General features: G+C 41.8%; 1 protein-coding gene and 1 non-coding gene across 5 annotated transcripts in view; one reads left to right on the top strand and one right to left on the bottom strand.

Annotated features, from left to right (window-relative positions):
• LOC115378794 (partitioning defective 3 homolog) overlaps positions 1–21630 on the top strand; it is a 392369-nt gene that overhangs the window by 12519 nt on the left and 358220 nt on the right. The gene's annotated exons all lie outside the window — the stretch shown is intronic.
• Positions 8788–8859, bottom strand: trnaw-cca (transfer RNA tryptophan (anticodon CCA)). Its single transcript has one exon. It is a non-coding gene; the product is annotated as a tRNA-Trp (tRNA).

Here is a 21630-nt window from a genome sequence, read left to right as displayed (position 1 = left end):
TGCTTGTAAAAATAAAACTGCTGTTTACCCTTGTTTCAGGGTTGCAGGACCAATGCTTTTTTTACATTTTTGGCACCTGTAGTTCTTCTAATAGCATTTCCAAAAACATCTGTGGCAAGAATTTAAACCCTGCGAATGGTGGAAGTGTCAGACGGGGGTTTTTAATGGCGGATGTTACACTAGTTTCGATTTTGTCGTCATTTCTTGCCTCATCCAAGGCGGTCAGCATGCATTCTTTCACAGTTTCGGAGTTTGTGAATGGCCTTTTCCTTTTTGAGAGCCAGGATAAATGAAGGGAAGCTGCTGTAGCTCTCTCTTGGTCTGTGCAAGGCCGCACCAGGGTAGTACGGCTCTGATCATAAGATGCAGTCAAACTCTGCACCTCAGCATCCCTCTCCTCTGATCCTAAGTTTGTCCAGAGAGTTTCTCAATGTGGTATCTCTGAATATTATATTAACTATTAACTAATGCGAACACTCATTGCAAATGAAACACATTGGTTTGGCATTTGGAAATGGTGTATTTGCCGGTCCAGTCAGGGTTAAAATAACGGTTTTCATTGTCAGTTTTATGTTTCAAGGTTGACAGAGACATACTGTCAGTAGAGCACTTGTCTACTTGTGACTGTCAGATGTTTGGAAAAGCTACTAGGCATGGTCAGAGTGGTGCCACATGAGAAGCAACCTGAAGCGGTATACTAGGCTACTAGATAATAATGTTTCCGTGACCTTGTTTGACAGAGGATACAACCTAAAAGTGCGCATGCATGGCCAAGGGGAAAACATGGATTATGCAATTGCGATTTTGCGATGATTCAGATTACATCTCCTTTTGTTTTGTTTACGGTATTAAAGTGTACAGAGTTGTCAACTTTTGTTTTCCTCATCCCTCATTTCCATTAGATGACAATAACGCCTGCCTCCTGCTGTATCCAAACAGTGAACAAGTTGCAGCAGAGGCCAACTATGTGGTTTGTGGTGTTTCGACATGCAGGCCATGCCAGGCCCTGCTGGGCGTGATCCACTGTTTTGTCAACAGCTTATTTCTGTGGCCATGATTACAGTTTCAGAGCACGCTCTTATTGCAGCACATGGATGGGGTGTTAGTCAAGGAGCGCTTGAGCTTTGTGTGTTTGCCTATCAGACGGGACATCTGTGAAATTTGATATGTAAGGCTATTTTCACATCATGGTCGGATTGTAGAAGCACAGGTGTTCATGTTCTGCAAATACCCTTTTCTGTTATGATTCAAAACCAGTTCGAATGGGACAGTGACACATTTATTATCTCGGTGTTGCTCCGTACTCTTATTAACTTTGAATGGGGATTAAAGGCAATGGTTGATTGAAGTGAGGACTCTTTCAACTCAAATGACCAAAAATGTGGAATAAGCACGTAATCTAACGTGCTTAAAAAAAAAAACGCCAGCTAGACTACCGTATTGACCCGCATAAAAGACGACCCCTCTTTTTCAAGACCCTTTTTTGGAAAAAATACTTTTTATATGGACAAAATCTTGTTTGAATAAAAAAGCCACCGGCCGGCATCAGGTGGGCCAGACACTGCGGTACCGCGCCCACCCGGTCAGGTCTGCCGGATCTGACAGGTGAGCGGCCTGATGCCGGCCGGCTCGCCAGATGCCAACTGATGGTGCCCTGGTGCCGCGGCCGTGGGTTGGAGTAGTAACATGAAAGGGCGCAAGCCAGTAATTTCGCCTAGGGCGGCAACATAGGCAGAACCGCCACTGAGTGGACGTGACATGTGGGAGCCATATACGCTCAACAATCAAATGTGTGCTTATTCCACTTAACAGCTCCAAATCAAAGGTGACTGGTAAGAGTTCAGAGAAATAAAACATCCAAAATGTGGCCCAAATGCTTATGTGACTCACAGTTTTTAATATCTAAACTAACTCATCACTCTCTCTCTCTCACACACACACACACACACACTCACTCACTCGGAGACACATTCTCATGTTACCATTATGCCCTCTCTTGCAGCAGATCACATGTGCCGCTTGGACAAATGACTATATCCTCTCAAGTTGCTGCAGGTTGTTTTACTTTTCTCTGACCTCTTTATCTTTTATCAGTCTTTCCCTTCAAGCCCCCTTCTCCTCCTCAAGCATGAGAGTCAAAAAGGGCCACAGTCCAGTAGTTTGTCTTTCCTTCCCTGATGTCTTCTCCTTCCCGCTGTAGTTTCCGTCTGAATATACAGTATCCGTGTGGTACCATGAAGATGTTCATGTTAGTTAAAAGCAGCCATTTGAAACAGCCGATGCAGGGTCTGAGTTTTAGTTATACAGACGCTTCTCTGAGGCTTAAATACTATATTATTCACAGTTGAGTGGGGCCAGTCACACTTGCTTTCTTACTGTTGCTTGACACTATGATTTTGTCTGTTAAAATTCCCCAAATGGAGGAAAATGTGAAATTGTGTCACTAACAGAAGCAAATGTTTTATTTGCCTTTTGCCAGTGATGGGTGGAAGTGAATTGGAGGCTAATGTGCATTTCACTTGAGTGACCGCACCTCCAGACAGAAAAACGTGGTTCTCTGGCTTGAGGTTTTAAATGCTTGTAAAATATCACTTTGATGGATAAATCAATAAGGGCCACTTGACACCTGACGGTTGCTAAAATGGGCTGCAACTCATATCCTCTCTACTCCACCAGGCTGGATTATTAAATGCATTAAGCCAATCAGATACAGAAGAATGATGCCGCAGTCTTTTTATTGTTCATGCTGACTGATCTGTTACGATTTTATTTATTTGAAGGTGTTAGGAAGGCTCAAACCGACTTGATGGAGCTATAAAGTATTGGAAAATGATTCATATGACATGCAGCGTCAAAGCGGGCCTTTGGCTTTGTCTGACATTGGCTTTTGATCTTCATAATGCACTCTGGGTCTTTCAACCCCGGGGCGCTACACACACAAACTCTCTTGAAAGGAGTAAAGCAAATAAACACGGTTGTGCGACGTCAATAGCTGCACTAAGCTTTTGTCAAACACCATACGGCCTACATGTGCTCTCTTTCTAGTTCTTTGTCAAGCCAGGATGATGCTTTAAAACCTTATTTCACTGTAGTCACCAGCTGATGAGCCACATTTTGTATAGCATCATTGTCATTTGACAGCAAATCATTGATAAAAATACAGAAATGACGGTCATCAACAGACCGTAGCATTGGGACTTTACAACTTTTAGAGACTGGTCTAGGTTTTAAGAAATATTATTGCATTCAGAATATGCACACCTTGAGAAAATAAAGAAATTAGTGCATTCTGGTTCCGACTTGAAACGGATTACAGTCTTACTTCAAAGTGAGTTTTGCTCTGGGGCTTATTTAGCATTGTATCATTACCATAAGATGCATTTTTCATGTTGTAGACACAGCAGTCCCCAGGATGGGGTATAGCCTGATTAACTTAACATAGACGAGATTCGTGCTGAAAACGCAGTGCCTAATGACTTCTGAACCATGCATCTATTCATCAGGCATAATTGTTTTTTTTTTCTTTTTTCTCTGAACCGTTCCCTACTGATCTGGAATCCATTATGTTGTCAAATTAAATCACTGTTATTCTGTCAAGCTGAGGCTACTTTCACATTTCCTTCACCAAACATTTCAATAATCTCTTCGCCGCGTGATTTATGAGCTTGCGTTTATTGTTATTTACTGTTGTGCATACATGTGTCGTGCACCTTCACATCTCAACCTTGGAAACAAACCTGTATGTGTGACCATGACCATGTAGGTGAATATCTCCAGTAGGAGCTCACCTGTGACTACTGTGACAATTGCTTGCATAAGAAAATGCACATTCCTCTGTACCACTCCTTGTACAATTGATTTTTAATTAAACATGAGATGTTTGGCATTTACATGAGTCTGTTGGTGTGTGTTTTTCAGTGTGTCGACCCACCAAAAAAAAAAAAAAGAAAAGAAAAAGCTGTGAAATGAAAATGCCATGGTAGTACGGGAGCAAAATTAATCCGTGATGTACTGTGGCAAGGCTGAGGCGTTGCTGGGAATGTGGGATATTACAGTCCTTTTGACTTCTTTATTTTGTATCAAGCAGAGCGGTTTGGACAGACTGATAGGACTGAGTTTGCCGCTGTCGTAAAGCGGATTCCTGTCTTTGTGAGACTACCAAACACAAGACAAGTTTTTGGCAGCTTCTGCGCTGTGGTGCTTAAAGTCTTTGTAATCAAAGTGAAGACTTCCCTCAATGGGAATTCACTCCTCACTGTTCTCGGGGCACTGCCTCAACAGTTTCTGTTGTGGAAATATACTTAAATAGGTAGGACTTCAGTGTGGCTTAAGTTAATTGTGGTGAATGATGTTTCTGACTGGCATTGTTAACACAACGGGTTGAGTCCCAGAATGAGTTGCAGCCTTGTTGTATTGCCACTCGACAAATCTAATGTTGAAATGGGATTCATGGGTGAGATTGAATGACTTTTGGACCCCCAGCTGAAACTGTTTTAGATCAGCAGTTTATAGCAGGGATTTGTTTACTCTACATGTGCACATCCTCTGGCTTTAGACTGCAGATGCCACTTGCCATAGCTGGAATGATGGTAACGCAGTGCACTGCTATGCGACCTTGGCTGTAGCTTTGTTGTACGTTTTATTGGAGTCAGTCAACTGTTTTCTCAGCGCTCTTCAAAAAGGACAAACATGATCGCCGCCCAAGGCTACCGAGTTATTCTGCAGGATAATGATTCAGAGATTCGAAGGAGATGAGTCTGTCTTTTTGTAAGGCATCTTGACTGAGTTGCCTATGATTTGAATTGACAGGAGCCCAGAGGAGGAATAGGATGATGAATGGCTTGTGAGTCCCTTGGACACCTTACAGTAGCCACATCAAACACAAAGGGATGGCATCCCATGATTTCCTTGCTCTGGGAGTACTTCCATCAAAATGTTGAATAGGATATTTTGCTCCAGCTTGCTTTGGTGCTTTGATGATCATGATGATTTCATTTGTTTGGGAGATGTTGTGGCCTGCTGGTTGCATACACACATCCATGTTTTAAAAAGGAAACCCCACAACAAAAGAAAATGTCCTCAGGTTTTATAGCTGTTCTTTCCCTACCCTTTGGGCTTATTTGCTGCAGTCTCAATACAATTATTTAATTACTTTTAATAAAAATATTACATATTCCAAAGCTATTCCGGGTTTTCCCATCTTTTGTAATTAGAAGGCTTAGTTCTTTTATTATAGAGGTAAAGGTGTTGGCATTCAATCTCACTGGAGCATGAGTTTCCAGTGGTGGGGGCCACGTCATTTTTTTAGTTGTTTGACTTCAGCCTTTTTTTTTTTTTAAAAAATGATTGTAGTAAAGAAACAGACAACTTATCCTTAAATTTCTTTTTCAAGCATGATAGCTGAAAGTTTTTGAGATACTTTTATATCCATTTGAAGGTTTTGATGCATGTGTACATATTACCTGCTCCTCCTCTGTAGCTATAGAAACTAATGCTGCTGCCTGATGAGATTAAGGTCAAGCTGAAGTATATCCGAAGTACACTACAAGGAATCATCCTTACACATTTTTCATTTTTGACGTAGCGCATTGCTGTGATTCTGCAGACGATTTGTGAATTCAGCTCATCTGAGTTTGAGGGCGAACCAGAGAGACGTTGCCGGGAGAATTTCACTGACAAAGTGGTGGATTTGTCGGCGCAAAGTAATTTCCTGGCTAGACATTTTTTCTGGTTGCAGAACATGTTGTGGGATGATTAGTCTTTGCTTGGACTTTCAAATGGGGTCACTCGGTACAGACCAAGGGAGTTTCATCAGGAAATATGGCTGAGAGACATGGAAGCTTTGCTAATGTGAAATGAGGGCTCGCCACAGTGCAAGCATGTTTGTGTGCATCTTGACATTTCTGGTTGGTTACTACTCTTAAAAAACCATGGGTTTTTTTGATGTAGCTTTCAACGCACATTGCACCCTGTGGGTAGAACATGTCCATTACTCTTGGACCAAGTTTCCCCATTGAAAATCCACAGCAGCATGAGGCTCTGGATTATATATGGGGAAAATGAACCAGCTCCTTTCACCATCTGAAAACCTGGCTGCTTGTCTGGATAGCACACTCCTGTGGCATACTGACTCATCGTCAAGAGCTCATCCATCTTATATCAACACTGAGCTGTAAAACCCAGCTTGCTCAACGTATACTATCATTTCCCCTCTCCGACAACAATTGAGAAACAACTGAGGCCAAGTTAAAGTTGCTGCGGGGAATCATGGTTGGGTTATCTAATTGCTGGGGGTGAGAGTTGGAGTACATTGATAACAGATGGGTTTCTCGTCTATTTTGCGAGACTGAGATGATGAGTCTTCCCAAGATGAGCTGCCACTGACAGGGCCAGCCACCATCTCACACCCTGTGATTAGGGATCAGCAACTCCTCAGAGAAGAAGAAAGCCTGCAAAAAAACATTCTCCAAACAAACCCTCTTCTTTTCAGTAACTTGGGAGAGACAACCGGTCTGTTTTCCTCCTGATGCCCACATTTTTATAATCAATCGATGAGTTGTTTAGCCCATAAAATGTCAGCAAATGGTGGAGAATGTTGATCACAATTTCCCACCGCCCAGGATGATGTCCTCAGAGGTCTTGTATTGTCCCAACCAACAGTCCACAGCGCAAAGATATTTAGTTTACTGTCAAAGACAGATAAAGAAACCTTGATATTCACATTTGAGAAGCTGGAATCATAGAATTTGGAAATTTTCATTTAATAGTTTGCAACTAACTCATTATTTGACTAATTGTTGCCACTGTAGTTCACATTGTCTTATGAATTATCTTTGAGTGTCTATGGTGGGCATGACTCAATGTGGGAATGTGGTTTTTGTCTTTTACAGTTTGTACATAAGTATGTTCATTTCTGTAACAGCAGCATTCTTAATGGTTTCCCCAGGCTAGGCTCTTTTGATGGCCAGTGCTCTGCTGGATGCTGATGAACACCATGTCGAGGCGCAGCACATTTTCGGTGAAAATCCCCCATGGATGGTTCATGTGGGTTTGGTTTACTCGCCTGCCGCTCAGGGAACTGACTGGATCTAGCAGCCTGGTTGCTTTAGTTTGCAAGAGGGAAACCTAGGCTGGCTGTCAGCCGGTGTCAGGTATCTTAGATTACATTACACCGCAGAGTCTAGTGACTGGTGTACATCTGACAGAACAAGACCTCAGTGGTGTGTGTGTGTGTGTGTATGTGTGTCTGCACTTGTGCACTGTTGAATTTGAATACCCTCAACAAAGCAAGGCTATGTAAACATTCCTCAGCTTTGTGGTCCACCTGTCAGAAATTGCAACCTACTTTTTTGTTTGTTTTTACCTTGCGTGCATGTGTTAATGGTGTTCTGGTCTCTGTGTGTGTGTGTGTGTACCTGAGGAGTTGCATATGCTTTCTGTGCATGCACGTGCATTAACCAATCCACAACTAGTAAGAAAACAGGCATGTGTGATGTATTTGTGTGTATTTCCGTGTGTGTGTGTGCTTCCGTGTGCACTTGCCTGGTCTGGGTGAATGCCCCGGTCGAGCCGGTTTCTTGCCGTAAGCTTCAACCCCCTATCTGTCAATCACACGAGTTTCCTAACAACTGTCCTCTTTACAAATGACAGAGCGCCCTGAGGCACTCCAACTTTCATCACCTGCTTTCAGTCTCTTGCCTGTAGTTGTCCCAAGAACAACTGCAGGCCCCCTCCAAACCGCCCTGTTGATCCAGGGCTTTAAGTTTCAAGACTTAGACAGCATCCTGGTTTTGCTGCTGTTCATAATTTGCCAAGTAAACTCAGATTCGTAGTCGAGGAATGCAACAGCTTTCAGCATGGAGTTGGCTCCCTTTACACCTGGCGGTAACATGCGTTTTGTATCTGGAGTGTTTCCTGATACAATTAGTTGGTTTATATTTACACTAACCATCCAAATGTCTCTCACGAATCCACATCGGGATCTTGTTCCCTCACAAAATGTAATATGCATGTCACTCCCCCTCGGGGATGGAAACTGGGTTTTTGTATGCACCATTTCATATTTTTCAAACCAGAGGAAGAGGTTATTTGGGACGATATGCATATCAGGCACAACAGCAGAGGAGATGGATGGCTGCCTGTTCACTTCTGTTACGAAGTAACAAAGATTTAAGAAGTTTACTTCAATCAACATTTAGGAACTACAGCAATTGAAGATGCATTGCATTTGCATGTGGCTGGATGTGTTTCGATGTGTCTACAGTGTCTTAATGCCTGGATTTGATGTATTTTTGTGCTCTTTAATCACCCAGGATGCATGTTAAAGCATGAGGATACCTACAGGTTCAGTTCCTCTCTGCCCACCCCACTAATTTGAAAATTTAGGGGGCAGGGGATGTGGTTACATTACCACACAGGGGGCAACTAAGAAACTCAGCACAAGAAACAATAATCACCTACTTTTGATTTTTTTTTTATCCCTGGACAAAAGAGAACTCTTGATTAAACCTAATTAATCAAGTCGAGGAGTTCACCATATGCAGGATTTGTGTAGGTGTCTTATATTGCAGTATAACAGTAGCACTTAACACCTCATAAACATGTTTAAGTTTATCTGATCTGATCCTTTAGTGACAGGTGTAAAGGGAGCCATAGATTTTAATTGCAGTCACCTTGAAGCTGGTTTTAGCTACAGTATGTTGCCCCAATTGCAGTCAACATCACTGTCACATACTGAAGCCTCACCGATTTGAAGAAATTTGCTTTTCTGCGTCCATTGAGAAGCTTTGACCTTGACGTGATTTGAACACGCAACCTTCTGATCTGGAGTCAGACGCGCTACCGTTGCGCCACAAGGTCTCATGCTCTGTAGGGCTTCCCAGTCATCAAAACAAAGAGTGAAATTAGCATTCAAAGCATGCGAAAAAGAACCTTTAGAAAAATTAGGATTCAAAGCATGCGAAAAAGAACCTTTAGAAAACAAAACAGGTTCTCCAAAAAAAAGTAGGGGTTTGGTTTCCGGTGCTGGCCCAGAAGTCGGTTAAAATGAGCAGGCGCACATTCTCAAGCACACTCCCTGGGTTTCTGTGTGTCTGCGCCGGCTCGCTCAGAGGTAAACACACAGCAGCCAGCGCTCCCGCCGCCTGAAACGCCCTCCAATTTAACATACCTGGAACTGACCCAGTGCCACCTGCAGCGGGTGGGCACCTCCTCTTCCTCTCACTGCGTGGCACTCTGCAGCTTTTCGCCCCCGTCTCACACTCCACCTCCACCCGAACTACAGACACAACTGGAGTGTGAATTTAGAGCAAAACAAGGGCATCTCCTGCCTGCAGTGGCTCTTCTCTGACACCGAGCCATTCAACTCTGGTGGTCCTAAAGAGAGATTGATGGGGCTCTCCATCACCCACTGATTTTAATGGGAGCAGCCTCAGTGAAAGCACAGAGCGGGGGGGCGGGGTGAACAGTTGGAGTAGTTGCTGCAGGCAATCTCAAGACACTATAGCACTTATATCACCTCAGATTGTCTGAGATTGGACCGCAGCATAAATGCCTGCCTGGTTGGCCTGTTGCTTTGCTCACTGCTGTTGCAGTGTTGCAGGAAGGAATGAAAAATGTCATGAAAAAAAAAATAGGAGTGTGATCTCTACGGAAGCGTAGAGCTGCCAGACAAAGAAAATAAAAACCGAGAGGCTCAGTATCACGTAATTACGTAAAAAGTTTATTGTTATAACAATATAGTTTCACGTTATAACGTGAAATTATCACGTTATTTCATGATATGATTTTTTTTCACGTTATAACGTGAAAATATCACGTTATTTCATGATATGCTTTCACGTTATAACATGAAAGTATCACGTTATTTCGTGATACGACTTTTTCACGTTATAACGTGATAGGTATCACGTTATTTCGTGATACGACTTTTTCACGTTATAACGTGATAGGTATCACGTTATTTCAAGATAGGAAATTTTCACGTTATAACGTGAAAGTATCACATTATTTCGTGAAACGTGTTTTTGTTTACTGTCTACTGGCCATCTGTAAATCATGGCTGCTTTACATGATGCCATTAGGTCATATTTCATGCTTGGCTTGAGACATGGGGAGATTTTACAGTTATTGGGCTCCGTGGATGACATCCATATAAGCATGCGTACCCTGAGAAGAATTTTGAAAACGATGGCATTATACCGGAGGAAAAACGAGTCGGACCCTCTTGAGGTAGCGTCATTCCTTATTGATCAGCTGGAGGGACACGGCCGGCTGCATGGATACAAGCTCCATCACCTCAACTGCATCCAAGCTGGATATGTTGTCACCCAAAGTACAGTGAGGCATCTGTTAAAGTTTCTCGACCCCCGCGGTGTTGAACAGAGACGGAGAAATCGCCTTACACGGCGCATGTACTTTAACCCAGGGCCTAATTTCATGTGGCATGTTGACTCGTACGACAAATTAAAACCATTTGGTGTCTGTATAAATGGAGCAGTGGATGGCTTTTCAAGACTTGTGATTTGGCTACATGCCTATTCAACAAACAGTGATCCCAAAGTAATCGCTGGGTATTTCATAAAGGAAGTTGAGCGGAGGATGGGGACAGCATCCAGAATTCGCGCAGACTTCGGGACAGAAAATGTAACCATGGCAGAAATGCAGAGGTTCTTGCGATGGAGTACGGATCGCCGCCTTGTCACCAACTGTTACATCGCTGGGTCCAGTAATCACAATCAGCGGATCGAAAGCTGGTGGGCCTTTTTGAGAAGACATCATGCCCAGTACTGGATGAATCGTTTCCAGCAACTGAAAGACAAAGACTGCTTCTCTGGAGACTTCTTGGACAAGCAACTTATATTGTTTAGTTGCATGGCCATCATCCAGGTATGTCAGATGCCTGTGCCATCATCTCGTGTGTGTGTGTGTGTGTGTGTGTGTGTGTGTGTGTGTGTGTGAGAGATCTTGAGCACGAGAGAGAGAGGGAGAGTGAGAGAGTGAGCGCCCGTTAGCTGATCAGAGGTGCGCAGACAAGAATCAAAATTTTTTTGGAATTAACAAAGTATTTTCCATATTATAATAATGGATCCCATTGGTGTATTTTGTGATTGATCCATAATCTAACTATGATTTAATCCGTGGTTCAAAACAACGTTACCAAACTTTGCCCTCTCGCGAGATCTGTCCGAAAATCTCACACGCATACTCTGGTGGTATGAGTACACCGCCATCTACTGGTCAAAAGCCAGTGGGCTTTCTATTGCAGGTGTCAAAATCCTATGCCTATATATTGATACATTTTTTATATCTATTATTTTTTTTACTACATAGGAAGAACTGCAGCAAGTTGTAGATTTGTGGAACACCCATGTTATCCGGAGGAGCAGAAATGCAGTGGCTCCAAGTGGACGTCCCATTCTCATGTACACCATCCCTCACCTATTTGGAGGACAAGATCATCTGAAAGAAGTCTCTCGGGCAGCAGTGGAGGCTTGTAAAGAGGAATGCCATCAGAGAGGACCTCACCCTTGTGATGAAACCGTATTCAATATGTGTTGCCTTATAATGACAGAGAACTTCTTACACTCTCCCACCACACCAGATGAAGCTATAGAGCTGTATCTTTTCCTGAGAGCATGCATTCTAAGAGACTTAGAAATTACTTTGTGATTTCTATTGTTGATGTGATCCGTTTTGAACATTTAATGCATGAGGAAAAGAAACATCCCGACTATGATGTTGTTGTTTTCATTTTTTGAACTATTTTGCCCACAACTGTGCATTTGAACATCAGCAGTGTAGTGCTCTTGCTCATCTACATACAGTAAGAATTAAAATTTTTCTATTAGTTCATGAAAGATGGGGCAAATATGAGACAGTTATGTTTCTCATTACCATGTGATTTGTACTTCAGGGGAAGGATCACACAACAACACAACTCCAGGGCTCTTTCTTGTGCTTTCTTCCTCGGGGCTGCATTTTTCTTTTTTACACATAAGACACGTGCAGACCTAAGCATTAAACTAAATAAACTGTTTTATTTTGTAGTAACAGCATTCAGATTTTCTTTAAAATTGCTCTTTTACGTAACAGTACATTAACATGTAGAGCATGTATTGGGGAACTCATTAGATAACTCATACTCAGGTAACAAGAGTATAGAAAAGTAGTTTTTTCATCAACTTGACAGGTTAAAAAAAATCCCTGCGCTTATGTATTACAACACCGTGTATCACAAATGTAAACATTATACAAAATAAACTGTTTCCCAACATTAAGGTGCAAGTCTGCATTCCTTTTGTAGCTACATTTACAACCAGTGTAGAATCAAATTGCTCTTTTACATAACAGAGTAGAACATTTAATGGGAAACTCATTAGAGAAGTCATACTCAGGTAACAAGAGCATAGAAAAGTAGTCAGGTCTTGAGCTGCACTCTAGAAGAAATAACATCACGGATGTGTTTTTTTCATCAACTTGACAGGTTAAAAAAAATCCCTGCGCTTATGTATTACAACACTGTGTATCACAAATGTAAACATTATACAAAATAAACTGTTTCCCAACATTAAGATGCAAGTTTGCATTCCTTTTGTAGCTACATTTACAACCACTGTAGAATCAAATTGCTCTTTTACATAACAGAGTAGAACATTTAATGGGAAACTCATTAGAGAAGTCATACTCAGGTAACAAGAGTATAGAAAAGTGGTCAGGTCTTCTCAATAACAATAACAGGTTATTTTTCCATCAACTTGACAAGTCATAAAATGCTCTGCTCTGAATATCTGTAGACATTCATTAGACACACACATTAGACATGTGCACCACTAGCTTAGATGAGATAAGCATATCATTACAAAGCTAAGCCAGGCTGAATTTGTATGATGTTTTGTCAATCAGTACACTGTCAAACTCAGTGCGTAGCTCTGGATAGGAAGCGTATGTCCATGGTAGTTCCAGAACTGGACCACATGTGTGTGCAACAGGTCTTCGTGCAAGTCCTTCAACTGCCGTGAACATGATCGTAATTTTGCTTACACACATGACATCTGACCCTGTCATAAACCTTAATACTCTTCGGAGACCTGCCTCATCTAAGCCTCTGATGTATTGTTGCAAGAAACGAAAGCTTTGGGTCTCAGCTTGACTTGAGGGAGAGGCATGTAGCATTTTCAGAAGCCTTTTGGTTGTTGGCTTTTTGGCTTCATACATGTGCAGGACATCTTGTGGGCTGGCGAGAGCTTCTCTTAGGGAGGAACCAGCAACGAAAGACATCTTTTCTGATGCATATCTTGGTTTTTGGATCAACTGCTTGTGTGCCACTTTCAAAAGGATGTCTTTTAAATTCTTTTGTGTTGGAACTGCTGTTACGTCCAAACGGTCTAAAAGATCAATCAGCTCATCATTCTCCTCTTCTGAAAGTTCTCCGTTTAAGGCAGTGGTGATCAGACTCCTGTCTGAATGACTGACATATAGAAGAAGACTATCAAGAAGCACACCATCGGAGACTTCCTGCTCACCAAAAATAAGTGCCACTGTAAAAGCAGGGGAAAGGCGACAGGGAAAATAGCCATGGTCTTGAAATCCCTTCAGTAGAATTCGCCCAATGGATTTCCATTCTTCTTCTTGCCACTTAGAACACAGAGATGGAATTCTCTGGTCCTCCCCTTCAGCTGTGTGGTCCAGTAGCTCGGTCCAAAATGCAGCATACACATCCCTTGAGATACCATCTGCATCAGCACCTCTTTCATCTATGTAAGTGTATCTAAGTGTATGTTTGAGAAGTGCTGCATCCTTGAATTGGCCTATCATCTCCTCTAGAAGATTGACCCTATGAAGTCTTATAGTGATTTGCACAACATCCAATGAAGGAGTTGAACTTCTTGCTACCTCATCTACAGATTCTGATTGTGCAGTATCGTTGGCTGTTGGTGGAGGTGTGATGGAAGCTTCATCTTCTCTCAGTGCTGTGTCTGAAGTAGAGGATGCTGCACTTACTGGGAGAGGCATGCTGATCAATGTGTCGTTTGAGCTTGTTCTGGGAAGGAGGACTGATGTGATGATAAGGTCCTCATTGTTCTCCAAGTCAGGTAGATAGATCAAAGTATCATCCATTTGGCCAGCCACAGGTTCTCCAAGAAATGGGCCAAACATAACCTCAGATGTGTCAAGGTTTGCCTCAATGTCAGAAGTTTGAATAGGCTGGTCATCTTCTTCCAACATGTCATTCAGTTGCTCATCTCTGTTGTTTGATGTTCCCATAATGCATTCTTCATCTTCATCATCATTATCTTTTGGGGTCTTAGTGCACAGGTAAAATCTCAACACTCCCATTCTAAGTATGCTGTACAGTTCTCCAACTGTAACAACATCATCAAAAATAGCTTCCTCCTGATAGTCTAATATGTCATGACTAAATGCTTCAATTTTGCCTACTTTATTTTCTCCCTTTGGGAAGAAAATGTCTTTGGCATACTGCAAGATGTTCTCTTTTTTTGAGTCTTTGGGGACATCAAGGGTCCTTGTACCCCCTCCTCTACGTTTCCGGACTTGTTTACCCTCATGGATCCATCCCAACTCTATTTTTCTTGTTGGTTTCTCAGCCCATTTGTTGTGTTTTGCATACTTTCTTCTCCTTTTCTCCTGGTTAGTGTTATCATCAGTGTCACCAATCCCCATTCTTTGTTTGAGTCTGTCAAGCAATGATGCTTTTGTTGTTTGTTTTGTGCCATGACGTTGCCCATGATCCAAACAGAAGCGTCTTGCTGCAATCCTGTCCCCGTATATAGGGATGTAGCCAGCCAGGGTGTCATCATCCATACAATCAATGACTCCAGCATCAATCTGTAAAGACAGACATAATAATTACAATTCACAAGACTACATAAACACAGAGACAGGAAAGACAGGGTGGTAGTAGATGGCATTCTCTATAATATAACAAACTGCATGGAGACTGGATTTTAACTTCACAGTTGTAACTTCGTTTTTGTTGTTGTGTTTTTATCCCTTGTATTCATTAAATTGAATATTATTTCTGTGTAATGAAAGTCATCAAGTGTAACGTTGCTAAGGACGCCAGTCTGATCAGCGCAGCACAGAGAATAAAAACGATGCAGGATCTTTATCTTATGTTTCATTTTTGCCTATCCTGGACTATCCTGGCTGAAAATAAAACCTGCTGATGAGAGCGTCTGACCCGGTGGCAACTGTGTTTTTCTCCCTGAGAAGCTGCGTTCCGATGCAGTTCCTTGCGAAGTGGACTGCGCACGATAGACATCTTAACTGAGGTTTCAAACCGCAGTGAACAGTTCAAAGGGAACTGAGCACTGCACAGGGAACAACTGAACAACGATTGTACACTTTGCAGGGTATTCCCTAAGTAGGAGCATGGTGCGAATCGGAACGCAGCATGTAGTTGCTTAACAGGCTAGTTAGCTAACTAGCCTGGTAGCTAACTAGCCTGGTAGCTAACTAGCCTGGTAGCTAACTAGCCTGTTACACAACGCTTTAATTAGATGGTGAGCGGTCAGAATTAGCTTACATGATCTTGTTCCATGCGTTGGAGACAGTCCTCTGACACCCCACGACCTCGGAGAAATCTGGACAGTGGAGAGTCCATGGCGTTATAACGTGAAAACATTTTATCACGTTATAACGTGATACTTTCACGTTATAACGTGAAAATTTCCTATCTTGAAATAACGTGATACCTATCACGTTATAACGTGAAAAAGTCGTATCACGAAATAACGTGATACCTATCACGTTATAACGTGAAAAAGTCGTATCACGAAATAACGTGATACTTTCATGTTATAACGTGAAAGCATATCATGAAATAACGTGATATTTTCACGTTATAACGTGAAAAAAAACCATATCATGAAATAACGTGATAATTTCACGTTATAACGTGAAACTATATTGTTATAACAATAAACTTTTTACGTAATTACGTGATACTGAGCCTCTCGGTTTTTATTTTCTTTGTCTGGCAGCTCTACGCTTCCGTAGATCTCTTTCTTTTTTTTGTTTAGTTTAGTTTGGTCTCATAGTGGCATATCCTCGGGGCACAGAGCGTAAAGTTGACACCTCTGTCACTATACAGAGCAGCGCTCTAAAAACAATCCACATTTCATTGTGTCTCAGTATATTATATTACATCTCAGTATATTGCAGCCTTGTTTCAAGCATCAGCAAGCCTTGAAATCATCTGTACAGTGGATGTGTGTCTCTTCTTCATGGTGTAACTGCATCCCTTATTCGCTCGTCAGTAAACACTGAGCTCATCAGATTTAACCTTGCAGCACAGCCTCTGGTGTTTTCTCTTAGCACATTTCCTTTGTTCTCTCTGCTTACCCTCTCCTCACTCCTTTTTCCCCTCATCTGTCCTCCACCCTTTTCTATTATTTTCCCTTCTGTCCTCTTTTTGCGCCATCCTCATTCCCATGCCTCCTATATTTTGCTCCTCTCTGCCTCTGTCTCTCATTTTCTCCTTTTCCCCAAATATTGCCCTTCCAGCTCTCTCATCCCTCCACTCCTCTCCTCTCCTTCCTGCAAGTTTCTTCCATCTTGCTGCTCAGAGTAAAAAAGGTCCAGCTGTTGAGGAGTCTGTTCTTACTTTTGTTGGCCTTACTCCAAATGCGCTGCTTTCATTTGCCCCCATATAGAGCACCATTTAAATAGCCGGTGGGTTAAAAATAAGTCTTTCAATGCGCATATGTCCCGGTAAGATCCTTATAAGGTATGCACACTCATCCATTCACACCCTTATTATCTGATCAAATATTCCAACATTAATCTTGAGAACACATTAGAGATAAGCCAAGTTAAGAAATAAAAGCAAAGAGCATGGTGAATCATGTTGAGACATGGGGATAAACCGGTGCAGTAGTTCCACTGTTGACGGTTGTATGGTTAGTCCATTAGGAAATTCTTTTTCCTCAGAGCGTGGGAGAGAGTAGTAGTAGTAGTAAGAGTAACTTAATAGTTGCACCCTGGTGACATGACACACTCAATATTGTCCACTGGTTTGCTTCATAAGATTTATATTTTCCATCTGGTGTTCCTATGGAGCAATGATCAAACACATGTGAGCAGACTTTCTCTGTCCTTATACATAGTTAAGATTTCACATGCGAAACCCTTTAAGCGTAGGTCTTGAGTGGCACAGAAATGGTTTCTCTTCCTCACATGCACATTATTAGCTGTGGGTGGGGACCCCTGAAATAAAACATAATGTTATTATGTTTGGAACACTCTCAGTCGCCATTAAAGAACAATCATGAGAAGACCGGAAAATTACAACGTAGAAAGACAAGAAAAATGCATCCTGTTTTTTTGAGGTTATGGATTTCCCACTTTTTGACACTTTACAAAGTTTTGCACAGAGGGAAAAGTTTTTCTTACCCAGTGGGATGGATGGTGGCTGGGATTATTTTAGGATGAGAACCTAGCATTTTCCTAGATGCCTCAAACTGACACACAGATAGAGACATGGAGACAGCGTTTCAGGGGGTTATATTAAGCAAACCTAAACATAGGACAGCTTACTGTCATACTAGAGGTCACTGTCCTCTGCAAAGGTTTGGTTGGAAACCTCACTGGCATGTTCACACATGGAGACTTGATGTAGATGCCCACAAAACACACATAAATAGATACTTGTGTAGAAACATCATACCCCTCATTTTGTTTGTGTTATGTTGGAACTTAGGCAGATTAATGTGCAGATGAAAAGGCCTTTTGTCACCATAGTCACTGAAGTAAATACTGGACCCATTTTTAACAAGCCACTGGTGCTGTTTCATCTTTTGTATAGAGCATCTTTGGCTATGCAATCAATAAGGAATGCATCAACTTACTGCTTCACTACAAAGATGCCACTAGTATAATAAGTGAATTTGGCAATAAAGTGTATCATTTTGGGGCTGAATAAGGGAAAGACTTTATTAATGACTGGTGGTTTATGGTGAATTATGGAACGCTTTGTGGCATGCAAATGAACCATGCCTGGCCAGTTAGTTAAATGCAATCCTGTGTCATGCCTGCAGTTATGATTGCATATGGTATTGCTTGAGCCAGGTCATTGAAATGGTTATGAAAAGTGTTGAATTTAAAACAAAGGAATTATAAGAATTCTAAGTGTTTAAGGGTTGGGTTTGTGATCACTGGTATCTCTGTTATATCTATAACTGGTGATACTGCCATTTAACATTTTATGTTTATCAACCTGATCGGTCTTTGCTTGGATTTGTCAATAAAGACCTGAGGAAGATTAAAGGCTTCATTACTTGTGAGGGCGCGCTTGACATTTTCAACAGGAGGATCAAAAGCATTCAGGACTTGTTCCGTGTGTGATTTGTGGTTAAGCAAGGCTTTTTTTTTTTTTTTTTTTTTTTTTTTTTTGGATCAGAAGCTCATGAAACCCTCATGTAACTCAGCAGTTGTCCATGGAGTAGGGGCAATGGGTTGATTTTGCAATATTTCAGACACCACTGATCAGATTTTGACTGCATACTAACATTTTCAGAATTATACCGATTGGCCCAAGGCCGCAATTTCAGATCAAAACAAAGCGATGTATTTGTTGGTGATTGGTCTGGGGGGTGGGGGAGTGGGCGGTGTACATGACTCATGGAGAGCGTCATGTTTTGTCTAGTTTTTCACTGGCATTGAGAGCGGACGTGTCAATTCGGCGTGTAGAAAATGTCCTCTGAACCTGCAGCCAAGTGAAACAATTGTGTTGAAAAATGTCTAAACTCCAAAGGCATCATTTGGAAAGTATTTTTCAGTTTACAGAGGAAGCTGTCACAAACACATTCCTCTCTTTCTTGGAGACCGATTCACTCTTGGCTTCATTTTGAGGAAACTATAGGTGCAAGGAGGTTGATGTTCTTGATCTTTGCCTGTTTTGGTGAAACAGGGCCACCATCCCAGCAACTTGGTGAAATCACTCTACCTCCCTCAATTTAACTTTATGCAGAAAAGAGCCAGCCCTATTTGACCAATTGCAATCTGTGACTCCTTTGCCGTGGGTTAGCCTCAGACAGATCAGCGTATTTCCAGTGTTGTTTCTGATTTTGAATCGATCCAGCGGAGCTCCCACTGCCCGGCTGTGGACCGTGGTGATGCTGCTCAGGTTCAACATGCACACACAGGGAACTGTACGAATGTGAAGCACAGCAGAGCTTATAAGGAACACGTTCTCAGTAGCCTCTTGTCTGAAGTAATGAAAGATTAAAAATTGATTGCCTTATGTTTGCAAGGTAAATATAAGCATGTTCATTATCATAGTACACTAGTCAGCACTACAGGAAAAGAGAATGGTATTACTCTGCCAATGATGTTCTTTATCTTGTAATTAATACTGAAGCAGGATAATATAACAATTATACATGAATCGCATGGAAACGTGGCAAAAGGCACACCTATACGAAGAGATAGGTTTGTTATGTTCCAAGGAAAATTGTGCAATAAGCAGCTACAGATAGAAAGCTATGGAGAAATGATGGTGATTATGCTTTTGTTCCAAGGAGAAACAGACAGGTAAAATTCTCTCCTGGAGTGAAATCATCCTGATAACTTTTGCTTTTTCACCCCTGGCATGTTTTCTTTCCGAGTACACTATAAACAGTGGTAAGGTTTCTGTTGCATTCCCTGGAATCCGTTCTCAACGTCTTTGGTCTGTTTGTGTTTCCCGCCGGTGCTTTGAAGCTTGTTATTGGAAGTAATGATGATTGACTCGTCTTTTTAGTGAATCGCGAGAAAAGATTCATCAAGCATGAATGGACGAAATTAGGGGAGCAGTTAAAAATTTGTACTGTTCACAGAAACCTGAAAGAGACTACCCCTGAGCAAGAGGTGGGGTTACGGTGGTGAAGCATGAGAGGCTGTTATTTTTTCAGACTGTCAGGTCTTGCTGAGGTTGGACTGTTTCCACGAGCACACCGACAGGAACAAGGAACACCGATCATGTTCAAGCCTTGCTGTAGAGCTTCGATCTTGTAAAACACCTATTCATTTATCCTGAAGTGATTGGAGCACACAACCCTCTGATCTGGAGTCAGATATCCTGCTGATAAATAGCAAGACATCATTCACATATTGCTGATCTACTCTTTTATTGCCAGTGATAAACTTGGATTGCAGATGACTGTATATAGTTGTGTGGAACTTTAGTTTCCACAACCAGGCATTTACTAGGCTGGGTTGAAAGTACTAAATGAATTCCAGGTAAGTATTTAGAAAAAGGAGATGGCAATAAAACATTTAACTCAGCTTATTTCTTGCTAAATAGCTGGTAATTCAGACTGTAAAATTAAGCGTTACCAAGCTGGGTCCCACAAGTAGGAAGCGGCTTATGATTTTGCTTCTCTGCCCCTTTGTTAGCAAGAGATCACAGAAAATTACAGACGTCTTTTGCTAAAAATATGGCGGACAGGTCTCCCTTTATTGGCCCACATATCATTTTGTTTGTAATACAGATCTGTGATTTCTGCCTTTAGATGCCTTTGGCTTTTCAGCCACAGATATTACGCTAACTAAGCAGTCCCTCATTATTTCATCATAGAACAATTATTTACTCTTTTTGCATCCCCTCAAGTGATGTAGTAATGATGAACAGTAAATAATGTTTAAGTAATTAGTTATGAATGAGTCAGTACTATTTTTGTGCCACTCAGCAGCAGGTTTAGAGTTGAGCAGGAATGACTCATTATGAAAGTATTCAGTATAATGATCCACAGATACTCACAAAGTAATCATTAACTAGTGATTCATTAATATAGGATCTCCCAGTCTGTTCTCTAGTAACTCGTCAGTATCTATAGTCCTCTGTTGGGAATTATTAGAGAAATTCTTGGGAACGATTCATCAGTTACCAGATCAAATGCACTTCATGTCGAGCGCTGGAGAGTTTTTGCTGTGTAATGCTTCACTCTATCACAGGCTAATTCTGTTTTAATACGTCCTGGATGTGATTCAGCACGCATCTTTCAGATCTGGAGGCCGTTGTGCTACAAAATGAAGTTCCGACTCATACGCTTTTTTTTCCCGATGCTCTTTCTCGAGCTCCTCCCGTAGACTGCTTATTCCATCCTTTGAGTTTCTTCTGACTGAGCACATCCTCTGGCGCTGATCCCTTTACCTTTTGTTCCCCTCTCTCACTTTCACTCTGTTCAGTCCTCCTCCTTTCCTGCCTGTCTTTGTCACCTCATTGAATCTCCTCTTTCTCCTTTAAACCACACGGATGTTTCCTACCGACGTTGCCTCTCTTCAGCGAGAAGTGCTTTTCCTATGTGCCGGCTGTTTCCTGTGCAGGCTCATTGAGCACTTCCCCAGCTACGGAGCCATCTCCCCAGTCACTCAGTGGGGAGGTGGATATGCGCTGATGCGAGGCATGGAACACACAATAAATATTCCTGGCTGCGCGGGTTCTCTGGGTATCAAACCTGTTTGATTAGCTCTTACAATAAGCGCGCTCAGTTTAATAACTTTTTCAGGAGGCACAGTGGTATGTGAGACATGTACATCCGGGTTTAGAAAACTTCATCAGTCTTGATCATTAATTCAAACTTGAAAAGTCAATGCAACATTCCTTTACTATTTCTACAGACTCCTACA

Source organism: Myripristis murdjan, chromosome 20, assembly GCF_902150065.1.
Source record: "Myripristis murdjan chromosome 20, fMyrMur1.1, whole genome shotgun sequence".
NCBI classification, from domain to species: Eukaryota; Metazoa; Chordata; class Actinopteri; order Holocentriformes; family Holocentridae; genus Myripristis; species Myripristis murdjan.
This window is presented reverse-complemented; position numbering and strand designations above follow the sequence as displayed.